This window comes from Monodon monoceros, unplaced genomic scaffold, assembly GCF_005190385.1.
Source record: "Monodon monoceros isolate NGI ecotype Baffin Bay Population unplaced genomic scaffold, NGI_Narwhal_1 Super_Scaffold_18, whole genome shotgun sequence".
Taxonomy (NCBI): domain Eukaryota; kingdom Metazoa; phylum Chordata; class Mammalia; order Artiodactyla; family Monodontidae; genus Monodon; species Monodon monoceros.
In genome coordinates this window covers 24,722,898-24,734,931 of record NW_021703774.1, presented here as the reverse complement: position 1 = coordinate 24,734,931, position 12,034 = coordinate 24,722,898, and the positions used below count along the sequence as shown (strand labels likewise).

Below are 12,034 nucleotides of genomic sequence, written 5' to 3'. Positions count from 1 at the left end.
ACATAAGGAAGTAAAAGACCTGTACTCGGGAAACTATAAGACACTGTTGAAAGAAATTAAAGATGACACAAACGGATGGAGAGATATACCATGTTCTTGGATTCAAAGAATCAATATTGTGCAAATGACTATATTACCCAAAGCAATCTACAGATTCAGTGCAATCCCTAACAAACTACCAATGGCATTTTTTACAGAACTAGAACAAAAAATCTTAAAATTTGTATGGAGACACAAACGACCCCGAATAGCCAAAGCAATCTTGAGGGAAAAAAACGGAGCTGAATAAATCAGACTTCTTGACTTCAGACTATACTACAAAGCTACAGTCATCCAGACAATATAGGACTGGCACAAAAACAGAAATATAGATCAATGGAACAGGATAGATAGCCCAGAGATAAACCCATGCACCTATGGTCAACTAATCTATGACAAAGGAGGCAAGGATATACAATGGAGAAAAGACAGTCTCTTCAATAAGTGGTGCTGGGAAAACTGGACAACTACATGTAAAAGAATGAAATTAGAACACTCCCTAACACCATACACAAAAATAAACTCAAAATGAATGAAAGACCTAAATGTAAGACCAGACACTATAAAACTCTTAGAGGAAAACATAGGACGAACACTCTTTGACATAAATCACAGCAAGATCTTTTTTGATCCACCTCCTAGAGTAATGGAAATAAAAACAAAAATAAGCAATTGGGACCTAATGAAATTTAAAAGCTTTTGCACAGCAAAGGAAACTATAAACAAGACGAAAAGACAACCCTCAGAACGGGAGAAAGTATTTGCAAATGAATCAATGGACAAAGGATTAATCTCCAAAATATATAAACAGCCCATGCAGCTGAATATTAAAAAAACAAACAACCCAATCGAAAAATGGGCAGAAAACCTAAATAGACATTTCTCCAAAGAAGACATACAGATGGCCAACAAACACATGAAAAGATGCTCAACATCACTAATTATTAGAGAAATGCAAATCAAAACTACAATGAGGTATCACTTCACACTGATTAGAATAGGCATCAACAGAAAATCTACAAACAACAAATGCTGAAGAGGGTGTGGAGAAAAGGGAACCCTCTTGCACTGTTGGTGGGAATGTAAATTGATACAGCCACTATGGAGAACAGTATGGAGGTTCCTTAAAAAGTAAAAATAGAATTACCATATGACACAGCAATCCCACTACTAGGCATATACCCAGAGGAAACCATAATTCAAAAAGAAAACATGCACCCCAATGTTCATTGCAGCACTATTTACAATAACCAGGTCATGGAAGCAACCTAAATGCCCATCAACAGACAAATGGATAAAGAAGATGTGGTACATATTTGCAATGGAATATTCCTCAGCCATAAAAAGCAACAAAACTAGGTCATTTGTAGAGACATGGGTGGACCTAGGGTCTGTCATACAGACTGAACTAAGTCAGAAAGAGAAAAATAAATATCATATATTAACGCATATATGTGGAATCTAGAAAAACAGTATAGATGAACCGGTTTGCAAGGCAGAAACAGAGACACAGATGTAGAGAACAAACATATGGACACCAAGGTGGGAAAGCAAGGGGGGGGGGTGTGAATTGGGAGATTGGGATTGACATATATACACTAATATGTATAAAATAGATAACTAATAAGAAACTGCAGTATAAAAAAATGAAATAAGATAAACCGCTACAAAAAAATTTTTTAGGAAAAAAACGAAAATGTCATAAGCCCTACACTAGTTTCTGTCCTAATCATTCTATATTTAACACCTTCCAGTTCACCGAAATTGAAGAATCATTATCAATTTCTGCTGGAATATGAATAACACATTGTCTTCAAGCCAGATTACAATGCCCTACCTATATACTTACTAATGTGTTATTCAACTGAGAAAGATGCAGAATTATAAAATATAATCCCTGCTCTCAAATTACTTATAGTCTGCTTAGGGATACATAACCATACATGGCTATGTAGGTAAATTAAATACAATTGTGGTCCTCAGATGGGCGACAGCAAGGCTCTGGGGGAAATATACATATAGAGGGAGCCATCTCCACTCATCAGTTTCATGGCAGTGCCGCATCCTATCAGAGCTCCCCACCAAGGAAGGAAGTGAAATCACTGTTTGGTTGTAGTCAACATCGAAGTTTATCAGAAGAACAAAATATTTGCTGAACTTAAGGTCCTGAGTCTTTGTGTCTTGGGGTTTGTTCTGGTCTTGGTTTCCTATTTAAATTTTGTTTTCCTGTCCTGGATATTTTTAATGTGCCACATGTACTTTTACTGTAGGCTTTCTCAAACCCTCTATGGAACAAACTGGAGCACAAATATGATTAAACAACCAAATGAAAAACAAATAAATGAGTACATTTAAAAAATTTTGTTATTACCATCACCAAAAACAAATGAATATCTGGGCAGGAAAACATGGTTAAATTAGCAATTGACTGAGACCTTGGCCTTCTATGTTCTCTATGATTACATGGTTGAACTTGCACTTACAGAGTTGGAAAAACTGTAGCTGTAACTTTTCATACAGTATTCAGAGTAAAGTCTGACCATGAAAGAATCACCTTTGCAATACTGAGAAATAAGGTCCTCAGTGGGGATGAGTACCACCACTCAAGGGTGGTGTAGAAATGTCATAAGGCTTACTCAGAACCACAACATTTTTCAAACATTTTCTACTTTAAATCTCAAGTTTTTACCTCTTAGATACAAGTTGCTATTATTTTGTTGAGATGTTTCATTTATAAAATGTTTCACTTCTCTCCCTTTGGGGGCTGGGGATTATCCCGAGGGTGTTGAGTGTCTGCTCTTTTCTTAATATAGTAGAAAGTATATACTTTAGCCTGTTCTAAAGTATTTTTGTTCCCAATCTTTATTCTAATTTTTAAGTTTCACTTTATTTGGAGATGAAACCATAAGGAAAAAATAAAAGCTAGTAGCTGTTTAATTCCTTCAGCTACTTTATAGATTCCAGGTTCTTGGTCTGTTTGGCCATAGCAGAATTTATGAAAATCTAAAACATTAACGATGTCTGAAAGGCAGGCTGCCACACAGAGATGAACACATTGCCTGGTCTGATAGCAGAATTATAGAAATTTGAAACCTCAGCATTTTGAAGATCATTAAGCTATCATTTTTGTATGCGTTCAGAATATTTCACGAATAATATTTAGATGGAGTTCATATAAACCGAATTCATATTAGAACTGAAATATTTTTTCTGTATAGAAAATGTAACTAGACAGTAAAAATAGATGTTTAAGTATTTATAGTAGGCAACAGAAAACACTGTGGAAAAATTCAGTAAAAGCAGTGTTAATAGTGCTTCCTGTCCCTTTTTATAGTACGGAAAAATATGAAGCACAAAGAATGTGATTATATATGCAGAAGATCAGCTCTTATGGTGTAAATTTTATATCTGCCATTACAGACCAACATAGCATCTTTCACTGTCAAATTGAGTTAGCTGTGGAGCATATCATGGATGCCTTTAAAGCTATTTTCCATTAATAATAAGGCATTTAAAAATATGAAAATAAATTATTACAGTATATACCACTGGTACTTTCAGTTTGCTGATTTGCGTGAATTAAATCCTATTTATAGGGTGGCATCATTGAAAGTGAATGGAGGAAAATGATCCAGAAAATCAGGACTTCTTTCACATTCACAAATTGGAAGCCTCATTCTCTCCAATGAAGTGAGTCAGCACTTCAGAATTAAAAATTCTACTCTGCAGCTAGTCTCAAGGTGCATTTTAAATGGGGTCACTCAAGAAAGTGAGAAGTGCAATGCAATTGCATTTAAGTTCCTTGGACTCTTTCAGGTGTGGGAGTTGAGTGATGAGTAGCTATTACGTGAACTGTAGCTAACCCCTTTTCTAGCATATTTTTAGAGTTCAATAAAACAAAGGAGGGAAGTGTTTTGTGTTAATGTTTCCTGTGTATAAGAGATGATAATATTTTTTTACATGGAAACTAATTTAGCAGAGATTCTCTTAATATATATTTTCCTTTTTATCTATTATTATCCTTCTCCTAAACCACTAGGCTAGGCAAAATCTGTAACAGTGGTCGATTGAATCTGCGGTTGCCTGGACATATGTTTTAAATTTGACCCAAATTACGCATACGACCCAAAAGTATGCATGGACAGAGTATAAAGTTTTTATTGACGATAGGCTACATTTCAGGTTGTATTTCACATTAGATTGAGAGGTGACTTGGCTTTTACCCTTAAAATAATCACCTTCTACCTCCAAATAAGAGGGAAAAAAATATTTTAAAACCTTGAAAATGTTTCTTTCTGACTTAACGCTCAATCTGTTGTGTTCTCTGTCCATGAACTAAGAATTCTTTCTGCACCAACTTTTCAAGGTAGGAATCAAAACAATATTGAAATAGTTAAACTTTTTCCTAAGAATTGCCCCATGATTTAAAAAAGAAAAAATTCAATATATGGACAAACTAATAGAATAAATATAGCCAAAGACTGACTTTGAAAGTAAAGTTCAGAAAAACTCCCGGAATATGTATGAAAAAAGTCTAAGTAATGGATAATTTCGGAAATAAGACTTTGAGGTTAACATCTAGGAAGATCAAGATCTTTTTATTAGGATTTTCAGAAGCAGATAATAGTCAAAACAGAGGGGAGAAAATAATAAATGAAATCATAGAAGAATTCTACACAAAGCCAATAAAAGCTATACCAGTATTCAGACTGAAAAAACTCACTATGTGTTGGGTCAGGTTAAAAAAAAAATCTAATAGTCAGATATTACTATTCTCAGTTATAATTCCATGGATTAAAAAATGTGTGTGCGCACGTGTGTGTGTGTGTGTGTGTGTATCCCTACATACTTCTAGAGAGAAAACAGTAAGCTGAAAAAGATACAAGAACTACACTAAAATTACATTTCTCACGAGCCACACTGGATTCTAGAAGATAATGGAGCAATATTTTCAAAGTTCTCAGGGAAAAAAACTTTAGCCAAAAATCTTTTGTCGTCAAAACTATCTATTAATTAAGGCAACAATAAAAAATATTCAAATATGCATGGATATAAGCAATTTAATACTACCCACAACTCCTATATGAAAAATAAATATTTGGAGAGTTACTTAAATGAAATGACAAAGAATCTAAGAAAAAAGATAACTTGAGATGTCAGAAACAACAGCAGCAGATTGAATCCACTTGACCTTGATTCTTGGAATATTTTCCTTTAAAGAAGACAGGATTAATGGCATTTCCTCTTCTGTGGGTCTGTTCACCTTGCCACCATACTTAGTTCTATGCTTAATAATATTTATATAATTAGAATATTGTAAATGCTGTCTATTGGTTTTTTAGCCTCCTAAACTAAACTAATGAGAAAGTACAGAGGACTGAGTTCTAGTTATGGAAAAGAATTTAATAGTTTTTGGCAATGTAAAATAATACTATAAGAAAAATCAAGAAATGTAGGAACATATTATTTAAAACTATGATGGTAGGCATCAGAAGAACAAAAATAATACATTTTAGAAGTGTTTGTTTTTTTTTTCAGAGAGAGTAATGTTGGAGGAACATTTTCATTTTATACTTAAAAAAACTATGTGCATATATTACTTTCCTAGTTTTAAGAAAAGCTTAAAATTTAAAGGGCACTTTCATCAATAGGGGATTGTTAGACTATAGTTCTTCTTTATGATGCAGCAGATAAAACAAATGATAATACTAATGTATTGCTGAAATCAATATTTTTAAGGGAATAAAATAAAGTTGCCATATGGATGGACGGCATGACATAATCTAGGTTAAAATGCTTTGATGTTTACATATATTCATGTGAAAAAAAGTCTAGGAGGCTACAGAGCTGCTCTCACTTCTTCTTCTAGTTCTACAGATATTTAAAGGTTTACAGGGGCTTTTAATAATCACCTTTGCAGTTGTAACACTCAATAAAGACATTCTGAAAAATGAAATTATTTGAAGCCCAGAGAAGGGGAATGACTTGACCCTGACCAGGTCAGCCAGGAAGCAAGTGGCAGAATCAAAACTGAAATCCAGTCAGTACTGGGGTTGCCAAGGCTTGGGAAATTTTAGCCCGCCTCTCCAAATTTCCATCAGCCTTCCTAAGCCACCCCTAATAAAAATGTTAACAACAACATCAACAATAATAATGACAAATATATGTGTTAAGTTTTATGTAAAGTGTGAATAAAAGTATCTTCGGGGAAAAATAAGTCTATATCTCTGCCATCTTGGTGTGGGATCGGGATGATAGGGAAAGGCTTAATAAAGGAGGTGACTGCTGGGTAAAGCCTTGGACAACGGGCATAGTTTGTGACAGACCAAGGTGAGAGCAGAGCTGTGGTCAGAGTTATTCCAGGTACTGCAAGGGCACCAAAAAAGAACTTGTGTGACAAAGGCAGTCTTTTCTGTTACTATTCATGTTTCTTGTGAAATAAAACCGCAGGTACCATAAGATCAAGGATCCCACCACAAGGACAAAGACAAAAGCCAGGTGGTAAAGGGGAAGGAAGAGAAAGATCATATTAAAAAATTTTTTGGACTAAAGAAGGCCATAGTAATTGAATGTAAACCTTAGCCCTGGCTTTCCTAGCAGCTGGAAAGAAAGTGAAATCATTGTCTGGTAGCAGTCAACATCTCAGTTTATCAGAAGAACAAAATAATGCTGTGTGCTAAATCAAAGACATTAGTAATATGCTGTGGGAAAGTAGGAGAATGCTGTAATTCTGACTAGATGGTCAGGAAAGGCATCACAAAGGAGGTAGACCGTGAACTGCATTGAGAAGATTTTGCCTGGCAGAGGGGACAAGTAGAAAGAACATCATAAATACAGAGATGAAGATTGGACAGAAGCTGGATTACGGAGCAGTCATGTCATGGGATAACTTAGTTTAACAATCTCCCCTTTTCTAGAAACATTTACCAAACGCTCATTTCTGAGCTATATGGCCCTGCTGACTGATGCCTAACCGAAACCAGTCCAAACAGATTCCCATTCTAGGGTACAAAGGTTTGAAACAGAGACACTCAGAGACAGGACACTGCTGGAGTGGTCGCATCTAAGGGAGCATTCCAGAGGATGTGCAGGTCCACGAGTTCTGACTTAGCTACCAAGGAATTTGTTTGATCTCATGAAATAATCCAAGGTTCTGTCAACTAATTCCCCTTTGACCTAAGCTAGCCAGAGTTGGTTTCTGTTACACTCAATACCAAGTCTCTTAATTAACATACTATCTTGGGGAAATGGCTGTGGCTGCACAGGAAGGAGAGTGATGTCATGTGGTAGGAACTGCTCGAGGCCTTGAATGCTGGATCAAGGTGAGCCGTTAGTCCAAAGGGCAGAACTTAGGTCTGGTTTATGAGCCAAGTTTTAATGTAATATGGATCCAGGAACATAGGGTCTTTTTGTTCCACTAAGCCTACAGCATGTATCTTGACTGCAAAGAAAAATATCTTGCGAAAACTTTTATATTTAGAATTAGTCAGCTGGACTCAGTTTAGATGATCCCAATTTTGTTGGCAACATCCAAAGCGTCATAGTCAGGAGCCAGTCGAACATATGCCTTCTTCTCTCCATCAGGCCTGATCAGGGTGTTGACCTTAGCCACGTCAGTGTCATAGAGCTTCTTCACGGCCTGTTTAATTTGGTGCTTGTTGGCCCTGACATCCACAATGAACACCAGTGTGTTGCTGTCTTCTAGTTTCTTCATGGCTGACTCGGTGGTGAGGGGGAACTTGATGATGGCATAGTGGTCAAGCTTGTTTCTCCTAGGGGCGCCCTTCCGAGGATATTTGGGCTGCCTCCTGAGCCGCGGTGTTTTGGGCCATTGGAAGATGGGTGACGTCCGGATCTTCTTTTTTGTGTGGCTGTGGACGCCTTTCAACGCCGCTTTCTTGGCCTTCAAAGGCTTTGCTTTGGCTTCGGCTTTGGGAGGGGCAGGGACTTCCTTCTTCGCCTTCGGCGCCTTCTTCCTGCATCGCTTTTTAACCAAAATTCAAGTGTGCAGCTCTGGGATGATCCCAGTCATACCATACTGTAGGGTAGATCTGCTCACACTTCCCTTTCCTTTATCCTTTCCTTTTCTCGCCTTCCTTTCCCTTCCCTTCATTGATTGAAACATCTAAGTTTCAGTAAGGTTTCTGATTTAAAGGAACACTATGGTGCATCCTCCTGTATCACAAATAATTACATCCTTAATTTATTTTGTAAGTCAAGGGCATTTGTGAATGAGAATTTTCTCTAGCCAGACGTACAAATGGAAATTGATACATACCGAAGTCCTACATCTAATGAACTCATTACTGGGACTGTGCTGTGAAGAAAAGAGAAATAATGGCCATCTCTCCCTCTGATTATGTGTGGTTATCACAAGATCTATAATTTGTAACAAAGGTTTACTCCAGGGAAGTCAGTGGCCATGAGCCTGGCTGACCCCAGTTCACATGGGAACCAACCACTGATATGGCATGTAAAAAAGGACAAGCAATTCAAGAGATGACAAAGCCTGAGAGGTTACCAGAAAATGAAATTGGAGAGTGGGAGGTGACAGCCAAGTTACTATTCTGCCCTTACCAATTTAGTACAAATGAGAAAAGACTCAAACATACAGCTTCATCCATGACAAAACTGGGTAATGAGCTTTTCATCAAATGTAAGGGACCAGACTGAATTAAAGAGCAATCTTTTTCACTATGCAGGCAACAAATGGCTAAATAATTAGGGAATGGGAGGGTTTCTACTTAATAACCTAAGGGATTTAGGGCCTTCACCTTCTTAAGATCATGTCACCACCTGTGCAGAGTATGAATTACACACTAGTACAGCATTCTCATTTGAGTTGGAGCATTAATATTGACCCAAGAGAGAAATGTGACATGAAATCACAGGAATTTATTTTCCAACAGCTTAAAAAAATAAAAAAAGACAAAAAATCAGGGTGTGATGCTCACTTGAGATGGAGTTTGGGTGGGGACTACAGAGGGTAAATAGGCACTTTTATTTCTTCCTGATAAAATTACCATCTTGGTGTTAGCACCCAGGGTGGTACCAGGCTGACAGTGGTATACCCAAAATGAACATGCCAAGAACCAGGCAGCTGCCAACAAAGGAGAAGAGGTCAAGACCAAGACTCCAGTTAGCTTGGAGATGTGGAACTTGAAGAAGCCCCACTGATTTAGTGAAAAGAAGGTGATTTCCTTGATAACAATGGCACTTCCAAAACTGTACATCTCCAATTCATAAGCTCCAGCCTACAATTATGATTACCAATGCTGTTTATTTAAAAAAAACACTTAAATTATAAAGATATTCAAGTATACTTATTATATATAATGTACAAATAAAGAAAAATAGAGAATTTTAAGTATAGTCTATAAAATTTATTGTTCAAAGGTATTCTTTACATTGAATAAATATAATTTTTATATTTATTTATTATATTGAATTGGACATTGCTCTAGTTATTCAAATGAGATCCTACCTGGAGTACAAATATACATTTTTCTACTGGACATTCCAACTGAGTCTATTTGAGTAGCTAAGGTTCCTGTCATAGTGGAAAGAGCACCAATCCCAAGTAATGAGGTTTCCAAGTGGAGTCATTATCATAAGTGGAGAAATTCAATCCATGCTCCATATTACTTCAGAGCCAGTATAACTTATGAAGAGTGAATTACTCACGTTACATATTATATATTTGTTATGATCAAAAAAGCTTCATATTCATAAATGAATTCTATCAAATGACATAAATGGCACTTACTAGGCACTTTATAATGTGCATTAATAGTATAACTATAATTTTTATTTAATCCCCACAGGAGCCCTATGAAGTTGCTATTTTTAGCATCCTCATTTTACAGATGTGGAAACTAAGGCATAGAGAAGATGTCCAAATGACACAGTGTTTCTGCCAAAATTCAAGCCCAACTTGCCTGATTCCAACATTTTAAACTGTTGAATATGATTATAGTATCTGAAGTAGGGATGAAGACATCTGAATTCCAATCATTCAGATAAGTAAATGCTTTTATGGAGAAAATAACATTCAGCATATGTCTTGGTTAGCTACAGATGTCAAATACCCAGATTACACATCCAACCACTAAATGTACTAATAGGCCAAATGCTAAAACAACTTCCTTATTAGGCTTGAAGGTTATAGAGCTGTGAATACACTTGGCCGCTGATCTGAATTCAGGCTGCTACTCCGCTATGTCCATTGTGTCGTATGACTTTGCACTGAGCCCCCAGAGGAGCCGCAATGAAAAATTAGCTGCTCAGTATAACAAGTTGCCAGATGCTGGACTCCAGCAGGTTACGGCATCTCAAAGTCCTTTTGCAGCTTGGGAGGAAATATCTCGAGCCCCAGATCTCGAACTTCATGTGTTATAAGTACAATGCTAAAAACTCAAGTTTCATTTCTTGTGATTAAATACACGACCTTAAAAGGCTTTTTAAAGAAAACAAAAACTACTGTAACACTTTTTATTTTCTAGCTAAGTGTCACCTATTTTCTTCACAGGGATAAATTCAAGTGGGTTACAATGTCTGCTTTGAAAATTTTTAGTAGTCTTTTCCTCCTAAAAGAATCCAGGGGGACTTCCCTGGCGGTCCAGTAGTTAAAGACTCTGTGCTTCCAATGCAGGGAGTCCGGGTTCAATCCCTGGTCGGGGAACTAAGATCCCACATGCTGCGTGACACGGCCAAAAAAGTAAAAAAAAAAAAAAAGGTTTGGGTCTCAATTTAAATAGTTATCAGGGAGTGAGGGTATCTCTTTTGATAACAGATTCTGAAGTAAAAGATTAGGACATTGGTCATTGAGAAAGTGTTTGGGAGTAAACTGTTTCATAAAACTGAAAAATAACCACAAGAAAGCAACGCTGGGGCCAGTAGGACAAAGACTGATGATTTAACGATTTTGCCCAGACTGTTTCCTGACCACATAATCAAATCATGCCCTCTAACCAATGTAATATACACAGGAAAAGTCTGGTCACAAACCAGAAGCTGGGCTCTGACGCACTGATTTTAGATTTTGAAAAGATTTCACAAGATTTAAAATCTTCCTGTCTCATCCAAAAGTTGCTCTTCTTTCCAACTCAAAACTTCTCCAGAGACAATATTTTATTGGAAAGTAATTTTGACGAAATCAGGCCAATTAGTACACACAAACTAATTTCTCTAAGTCTGGAAACTTCACTTCAATTCAGATCTAAGTGCCTGCTTTCACTAGTTCACAAAGGCTGCCTCTTCTGCATGGTTTTCCTGATAAAGCTTAGTCTGAGTCATTTGTTCCACCATCAACTACTGATCAGTATTTAAATACTTCTTTTCCTAAACCAAAGCTGCTCCTGGGTTTCCTTGTGCTTATGTTCTAATCCTCACGTGATAGCTCTGCATTCAAGCTCCGAAAGCCTGGATTGTAGACCCACATCTCTGGGCAAATCATGTAACCAATCTGGCCTCACCTTCCTCATCTAAAGAATGAGGAAACCATCTACCTGCTTCACAGTGTTCTGAGGATCAACTGAGATCATGAACAAGATGTGAAAATTGTAAGGGCAACAAAACATAGGATGATATCACTATTATTGTTATGCAACATTCCACACAAGATGTAGAAAAGATATAAAATTTACATGAATTTTTCCCCAGGTTTTAATTCATGAAAAAGTGCCCAGAATGGACCTTTATACAGTGTTGTTGTTGTTGTTGTTTTAATTTCCTCAATGCACTGGAAAAAATATTCCTGAAAAAAATGATAGGTTCTGTAAAAGTTTTCATTTAAAGTCATATTTGAGAATCATGGTGCAGCATGATTAAACAGTTTTTATCTAAAGCAACATCAAAATACAGCTTCTCTTTCCCCTTTAAAAAAAGTTTGTCTCTGTGTGTGTGTGTATGTGTGTGTGTGTGTTGTGTGAATGTGTGTTTGTGTACTTTGAAAACTTGTTTTCCTTACCAGTTAATAATATAAGGTCACATTAAG

General features: G+C 36.6%; 1 protein-coding gene and 1 pseudogene across 4 annotated transcripts in view; both read right to left on the bottom strand.

Moving 5' to 3' along the window:
- The window catches only part of SMYD3 (SET and MYND domain containing 3), a 703,830-nt gene that overhangs the window by 433,956 nt on the left and 257,840 nt on the right, over window positions 1-12,034 (bottom strand). The gene's annotated exons all lie outside the window — the stretch shown is intronic.
- Window positions 7,502-9,272, bottom strand: LOC114898791 (annotated as a pseudogene). The gene is made up of 2 exons (XR_003794469.1): window positions 9,063-9,272; window positions 7,502-8,023 (listed from the first exon to the last, which is right to left on the bottom strand). The product of XR_003794469.1 is annotated as a 60S ribosomal protein L23a pseudogene (transcript).